Source organism: Podarcis gaigeae (assembly GCF_964106915.1).
Source record: "Podarcis gaigeae genome assembly, chromosome: 12".
Classification (NCBI taxonomy): Eukaryota; Metazoa; Chordata; class Lepidosauria; order Squamata; family Lacertidae; genus Podarcis; species Podarcis gaigeae.
This window is the reverse complement of record NC_139688.1, coordinates 50,968,446-50,976,971: the sequence shown is the minus strand read 5'-3', so window position 1 is coordinate 50,976,971 and position 8,526 is coordinate 50,968,446.

The following is an 8,526-nucleotide window of genomic DNA, read 5'->3' as shown; positions in this document are numbered from 1 at the left end:
ACGACAACCCTTTGGTGTAGCTCCCTGTAATACCTATTAAAGTGGACCAGGGGTGCGTGTGCTGCAAAAGTAGGTTATGGGAGTCTCATGATGCAGTCCAATGTTACTAGCGTGGGTGAGAGGTCAAGCTGAGGCTGGATCGCATTCCCAGTTAAAAACCATTCTCAGGTAACCCATACATGGAAGGGACACATTTAGAAGACCCCACCAGTGGCGTAGCGTGGGGGTGCAGGGGGGGCCAGCCGCACCGGGCGCAACATCTGGGGGTTAGGGTTAGGGGGCGCAAATCCACGGGTTAGGGGTGCAAATCCACGGGTTAGGGGGCTGACAACCCACGCTACGCCACTGGACCCCACTTCTATTTATTCAAATTTTTTGTTGTTGTTTAGTCGTGTCCAACTCTTCGTGACCCCATGGATCAGAGCACGCCAGGCACTCCTGTCTTCCACTGCCTCCCGCAGTTTGGTCAGACTCATGTTTGTAGCTTTATTCATTTAGCTCTTGGCAATATTTCGCATTTCAAGCAGTGCTTCAGAAGAGTTAGGCTTCATCATCCTTATCTTCTTGTAAACCCCGCCTGAAAAGTAGGATTACCACCATCATCCTGTGCATTGGTAGCTGAGCAAATACATGGCAGAGGCAAGATTTGGATCGGGAATTTCTGAAACATTGCTTCATTTCTGAACCACAGGTGCCACAGTAAAGCTGATGGTGCAATCTTTTAAAAAAAAAATTAAAAAAAAATCTTTATGGTGCCAGCCTAGAGGGCTCTTTGTTATTCCGCTTTGTCTCCTCTGCTTTACAAAACGATTTCTTGATCTCCTCTATGTTACAAAGTTACTTGGGCAGGGCAAACCGCTGCCTAAAGAGTCCTGCTAGTTCAAGGGCTGTTCAGAATCAAAGGTAGTAGAGGCAGCGCAGCTGCAAAAAGCTTCCTTCACCCCCACATTTTCACAGCTTCCCGCCTACTGCTCTGGCACTTGTCAGCATATTATTATTATTTTTCATTTTGAAGAAGAAGGGGGGGGGGACACACCAATTTTTGAATAAGAAACAATTTTTCAGTAACACCTTCCCAGATGGCAATTAAAAGCATGGAGTCGGCATCAAGGGATGGGATGGAGGCCTCGCTGCTTCCCCTCCAGACCTTGACGCTCTCGAAAACAGCTGTGGATTCGTGTGATTAAGCAACAGGAACTTTCAAAAGCCAAATGTGAGTTTGCTGAAGGAGGTTGCATCCTCGCTGATTAAGGATGGTGCTGTGACATCAGGAGGAGCAGAGACCTTGAGGAATAATTGCACAAACAAGAAAAAAAAACCTGTGGGATGGGTATTTGGCTGCATACACAGCATACTTTTAAAGCCTATTTAAACACGCATAACTTCTCCCAAAGAATTCTGGGTGCTGTTGCCTGTTAGCAGTGCTGGGAATTGTAACTCTGTGAGGGGTAAGGGACAGTTCCCAGGATTCTCATGCACTTCTCCCCCCCCCCCCCAGTTTGTGAACTTTATTTTAAGGATGTATACAAATTTGTCAGCATTTAGTGCAAGTTTCTCCTATTATACCATTCCCATAGTTCCCTGGCTGCGAAACTACTCCAAGGGAAACAGGGATATCCAAACAACTCTCAGCATCCTTAACTAACTGCAGTCCCCAGGAATCTTTGGAGGAAGCCATGACGGTTTAAAGTAGTATGTGTATTTAAATGCAAATTTCTGTACTTATTTTATTTTAAAGCACGGATTAGTAACACAAATGGACTCATGACTGATCTGTTAGAATTCCTGCTCCATGACTGCAGTCATGGGATTGTTGTCTATCACATGATGGTGTATGTGTTTTGACTCCACAGAGTGGGAAGTGACAGAGACAGGATGTTTGTGTTACTGTGTTTCATGAAGTGGGACTATTGTCCTTTGTTCCTTTTCTCTTTGCTGTCTGATGCTAGAGAGAGATGGAGCCATGTTGCAGTGCTCCGTGTGTGTTTATATGTAAATAGAGTAGATTAGCCAAAATGCTGAGTTACTGAGGTCTGTTATGCATGATGCGCAAACTCTGCGGATCCCTAAGTGTGCCAGTGTCTGTTGGCATCAGTCGCTGTGATGTTCATGCTGAAGAAAGCTTTTGAAGCTCCCAAACGATTGACCAGGAGGGAGGGAACATGCCAGTCAGGCATGTTGTCTCTGCCAGGGTCCTACTTGAGTGTAGGCTGAACTCCTGACATGATCATGCACTTTAAACATATGGTGTGTACACAGCCTGTATGTTTTTGTATTGGCCTAGCCCACTGGTGAGGCAAGGAGAGGTGCCCACCTTGAGTGGCAGAAACCAGAGGCTGTGCCCACCTCCAGCCCATTTGTGTGTGCAGGGCTGAGGAGAGGGATGGAAATTAAAAAAGATACAACACTGAGATCTTTTCATGCACAAAGCTGCACATTGATGGCGTGGGTTGTGCCCCCTCTCTGATTTTTTTTCAAAATAAAAAAGAAGACATTGATTAGGCTGCAATCCTAAAAATACAACCTGGAGCAGAGGTTGGCAGCCTGTGATGCCAGAGCTGCAAGCCTTGTTTAAGGCAGGTGGCATGGAAGGAAGAAGAAGAAGAAGAGTTTGGATTTGATATCCCGCCTTTCACTCCCTTTAAGGAGTCTCAAAGCGGCTAACATTCACCTTTCCCTTCCTCCCCCACAACAAACACTCTGTGAGGTGAGTGAGGCTGAGAGACTTCAAAGAAGTGTGACTAGCCCAAGGTCACCCAGCAGCTGCATGTGGAGGAGCGGAGACGCGAACCCGGTTCCCCAGATTACGAGACTACCGCTCTTAACCACTACACCATACTGGCTCTCGCCAAGGAAACAGCATATTTCTCTCTCTCTCTCTCTTAAGATCCCTACCACCACTTGCCATCTCTCTGTCTTCCTCCGCTGAGATTCTTAAGAGGGCAAAGCAGCTCTGGTCCTGCTCTGGGCTGACTTTGGCCTCTCCCAGTGTTAGCATGTGGCCCCCAAGAGATGGCCAATGGGGGGGGAGCTGGGCCACTCCTTTAGTAGAGTGTATGTCCCACTGAGCTTAGAAGGGCTTCATGGGATTTCACTGCATTCAATATTATTTTAAAAACTGTAAATAATATTGCAAATTTTGGCTGAGATTTCCTTTTGGGAGTCCTCACTAAGCCCAAGATTTACATCCATAAGATGGAATTTCTGCAAATAAAAAGGGACTGTTAATATGCTCAGACCTGCCTCTTTGCCCAAGCCAGGTAGGCTAAGTTTCAATTTGTTTATGTGAAACTTGGACCAAAGAGTTTCATAGAAATTAAATAGCTGGAGAAGTAGCCTGAATGGGAGCAAGTATCTCCCCTACCCCTGGTTGGAGGTGATTTACGATGCTATGACGCTGGTTGTAGGGTAAATTCTCAGTTCACATATGGCAAGACGGAGGCTAAGACAGAAGTGCCTGGCGTGCTCTGGTCCATGGGGTCACGAAGAGTCGGACACGACTAAACAACAACACAACAACAAAGCAGTGTGTGAATACTACAAAATTCCCCCATCCAGTGGATGCAATTGTGCAGGGATTCTTCAGTAGATGTCAGCGTACAAAGAGTTCCACGAAGGTCGAAAGTTTCAAAACCATAGTTGCATTGACTGTAATAGATAGATAGTTAAATAAAAGCTGTATTGAAGAAGTGAGGTTGTTTTATTAACGCTATTGCTTGATGTCCCCTTAGAGGAGGTTTTTATTCTCAACATCATCTTATGCCAGAACATGTTACCTTTGAAATCAACCGTTCTTCCCGAACGCAACCTATGTTTTAGCAGAGGAAAGTTAACAGTCCGTTATGCCCTTCCCAGATGACAATAAGTTCAGAGCAGGTTTCCTTTCATAGCAGTCATAAATCAGCTCTAGAAAGTTCTAGAAGTGTGGGCTGTCAAGCTGCTGAAGGTTGATGGCCGCTTGCTGACTCATAGCAAAACACTGAAATGACTTCCTCAGAGTGGGGTTTTTAATAATGATATGTCAACATCTGCCTCCCTGGACGGTGATTTGATTTGGGCCCTGACCTTGTAGTTTTGGTACTTACTGGATAATATTAGTGAGCCAGCTGAGTTGACACCCTGGTTATTACAGTTATTTCTCAACAAGAACTTCTTCAATAAAAAGAAGTTCGGAACAACAGCCATATAAACTTGCTCTGGCTAGATATGAAAGCATCCAAGCTTGGTTTAATTACATTTGGCATGTCTTCAAAACAGTGGATTGCCATGACTTAGTGAGCTTTTAAAAAAAAATCAGCTAATTTAACATTTTCCCCATCACGCTGTGTGAAGAAAGGGAAGAACGGAAGAACAAAGCAACTTCAAGAATTTCTTACTTTCCAATGTCTCTTGAAAAGGGGTGCTTCTTATTAAGTGCTGCCTGAGACGTCTGCTGAGATTTGTATGATGGCAAGGTGTATAGATAAGAACACAAGAAGAGCCCTGTTTGATCAGAGCAAAGGCTTATTTTGTCCAGCTTCCTCTTTCTCACAGTGGCCAAGCAGATGCCTACAGTAAGCTCACAAAGCAGGACACAAGAGCCACAGTCTACTCCAGGGGTCCCTAAACCAGATAAGGCCCGAGGGACTCGTTTATCCGACCCACGTCAACCCACGCCGCCCGCTGCTGCCACCTGCTCTTACCGGCGCTGCACTGTGCAGCTGCCCACTTCCGAGTCGGTTTTGTAGATAGATGAAAAAAATGGTATTTGGAGACATTTAATGAATAGGAAAATTAGTCAAAGTCTTAATAAGGAAAGACACTGAAAAATGATTATATGTAATCACGATCTGGAGGGACGCGGGTGGCGCTGTGGGTAAAACCTCAGCGCCTAGGACTTGCCGATCGCATGGTCAGCGGTTCGAATCCCCGCGGCGGGGTGCGTTCCCTTCGTTCGGTCCCAGCACCTGCAGTTCGAAAGCACCCCCGGGTGCAAGTAGATAAATAGGGACTGCTTACCAGCGGGAAGGTAAACAGCATTCTGTGTGCTGCGCTGGCTCGCCAGATGCAGTTTGTCACGCTGGCCACGTGACCCAGAAGTGTCTGCAGACAGAGTTGGCTCCCGGCCTATAGAGTGAGATGAGCGCACAACCCTAGAGTCTGGCAAGACTGGCCCGAACGGGCAGGGGTACCTTTACCTTTACCTAATCATGATCTGATGCAGGCTGATCTGAAGAACTAAGTGATTTTGATTGGTTCAGGTTGGTGACATTGGGTTGCAACTATTAAGATTGCTGCGACCCTTTGATAGGTGAACAGAAATCACATGTGTAATCTGGAAGTGTATACAAAGCATTTCTTTGAATGTGGGTCTTCACAGCCTCCTCATTTTTGAGGCTGTCTCTATGAACATTTGTACTTCAATAAAGGCCTGTCTTTTCACTTGGAGCGTGCATCCTTTTACAGTGGTACCTCGGGTTAAGTACTTAATTCATTCCGGAGGTCCGTTCTTAACCTGAAACTGTTCTTAACCTGAAGCACCACTTTAGCTAATGGGGCCTCCTGCTGCCGCCACGCCGCCGGAGCACGATTTCTGTTCTCATCCTGAAGCAAAGTTCTTAACCTGAAGCACTATTTCTGGGTTAGCGAAGTCTGTAACCTGAAGCGTATGTAACCCGAGGTACCACTGTATTTTGGGGTTCCAGGAGAGATACCTGCAGTCGAGGAACCCCTTTTTAAATTTCTCCAGCACTCACACCTCCATCCAGGCAGGCAGAAGTTACTGTCACAGTTCAGCCAAGCAAAAGCACTCAAAGAGACTAGGAAGAAAGCTGGGGGGCAAACTCTGTTCCAAGGAGGTGGCTGGCCTGGGGAAAATCCCAAGGACCCGCTGAAGGAAGGTTTCCCCAGCAGCAGCAGCAACGTGAAGAAGCAGATTTCTATGCAAATCTTCATTTCGTTTGTGAACAACTCAAACAAACCACATAAATATAATCTATTTACAAAGTGGGTTTTTCTCCCCTTAGAGATCTGCTTGGCAAGCATCAAATCAAATAAATAAGAAATCTGACTGCACGGACATGCAGTCATAAGTATACTTACCAGTAAGCAAATACCTTTGCACTTGATAGGACTAACTTCTGAATAAGCGTATTTGGAATTCGCAAAAAAATGTTAAAATGAAATTGCATAGTCAGAAACGGCACCAAGGAGGCTTTACGGAGAGCAGACTCTGGCATCATCAAAGCACACAACTCTTCACGCACATTGCAGAAAGGCAGATGTGGCTCGCTCTTCAGTGCAGCTCTGCCTGATTTTCTTATATAAAAAACACATCACGATGCACTGCAAAATAAGTCGGAAGCTGTGCCATCACATTCTGATAAATCATTACATTCCACCTCGCAGAGCCCTTTGTATCCCTTGCCTTCGTCACAAGAGAATGGCGAGATTTAGTTTTATCCGGCATAAATCTAAAAATATGCTTCTCTTCTATGTGAGATGGAGAGAGGGTATCACTACCATACCCACGAGTTTGGCCATCATCTGATTTTAATGAAAGTGGGAGATTAAAGATGAATGTTGAAGATTAACTATAATAAGATGCTTTCTTTGGAGTGATCTAATATAATTCTGAGTGAATTAGGAAGCAGATTATTGACCTGTCTGCTACAGCATTGACAAGACACAACCTTATTATGGTTGTTCCATCAAGTAAAAGAACAGTTTATTAAGACAATTTATCCTGGTTCTTGCTCTGTCTGCAGATTGCAGTATTCAGGCCACTGAACTCAAACCGCAATGCTTTCTGTGGATGTGGAAAACTCAGCCTCACAGACAATTTCATGCAAAACATTTTGCTCTCGATGTAGCCACTGATTCAAATGTTGTAAGTTTACTGTGTTTTCATGGCAGGGCTGGGTGGGCGAGGTATGCATGTTGCAGTCAGGACAGAAATAATGCAACAGCTTTAGCCTGTGACATGGTTTTAGTCCATTTACCGTTCAATTAATGTAATCCTGATGTCAGGGACTGGGCAGAGGAGGAATGGTGGAGACCGCCTCCCCATCCTGACCTTTCCAGGGAGGAGGAAGGGGAAGAGAGAAAAATTTACAACAGGGGTTTGAGGGAGGTGGCAGCTCAGAGGCAGATGAGGGGGAAAGTTGGGAAATCGTGGGAGAGCCAGAGCAACACCTGGCTGACACGTTGTCATTCGAAAGCATTCCAGACCCTCCATCTCCCAGAACCTGGTGAGCCTTGAAAGTAGGAGAGTAAAGAGCTCAAAGACAGAAGGCACATAGCAGCACCCATAGAAGTGATGAATGAGGAAGTGGGAGAGACGGGGAGTGGAGATTCACTCAGGACAATGCCATTATCCAAGAGTCTGAGTTCTGTAACCTCTCTCTGTAAAGATTGAAATAAAAAAGGACAGTAAGAAACTTTTCCTTGTCTTTATGCATTCCTGGGCGACCAGCCGGGAGCCGCTGACAGCCTCCTGACACCTAAACATGTCTCCTCCTCACACATAACTGGACATAGGCGTGCAACCAAATAAGCAGGTATAGAATTTGTAAAAACCACCCTGTGATCCTCAGATGAAGGGTGGTACAGACATTAATAATATAATAGTTTTGAGCAGAAGGTTTTTTAATTGATTGATCACTTGTTGCTGCCCTAATAAATGGATGAGGTGGAGAATGGGAAGTGCTGCAAGCCTCACTGTATAACTATACTTCATTTTGAAGATACACAATTGTGTGTGAAGAATTCTTTCAGGGCACTGGAGTCCTGAGCAGCCATACCTGAGTTCAGTCCCTGACACCTTGAGATCCATGGGCAAAGCCTGTATTCTGCTGAACAGGCAAAAGCAGAGGGGCAGGATCATCATACTACACGAGACCCACTCAATCTAGAATCATCATAAAGGTAAAGGTAAAAGTACCCCTGACCATTAGGTCCAGTCGTGGACAACTCTGGGGTTGTGCACTCATCTCACTCTATAGGCCGAGGGAGCTGGCATTTGTCCGTAGACAGCTTCTGGGTCACGTGGCCAGCATGACTAAGCCGCTTCTGGCGAACCAGAGCAGTGCATGGAAATGCTATTTATCTTCCCACCGGAGTGGTACCTATTTATCTACTTGCACTTTGGTGTGCTTTTGAACTACTAGGTGGGCAGGAACTGGGACCGAACAATGGGAGCCCACCCCGTAGCGGGGATTCGAGCTGCTGACCTTCTGATCGGCAAGCCCTAGGCTCAGGGGTCATCATATGACCTGCCAATTGCAGGGGCTGAAGTGACACATCCCATCCCTGAGGGCTGAACACATGGCCTTTAGATGAAGAGACCCACTTCTCTGACCTGACCTTTGACACCCAACTTGCGTGTTTTCTGGACCCACCCTATTCCTGCAACTGTAATCTGTTTTAATTCTAAATTTTTAAATTGTTTTAACCCACCCTAGGACCTGCTGGGGAAGGGTGAGTCATAAATATAAATTCTTCACCTTACGTTGAAATTGCAGCTAAGACTGACACCCTTCTTTGGAA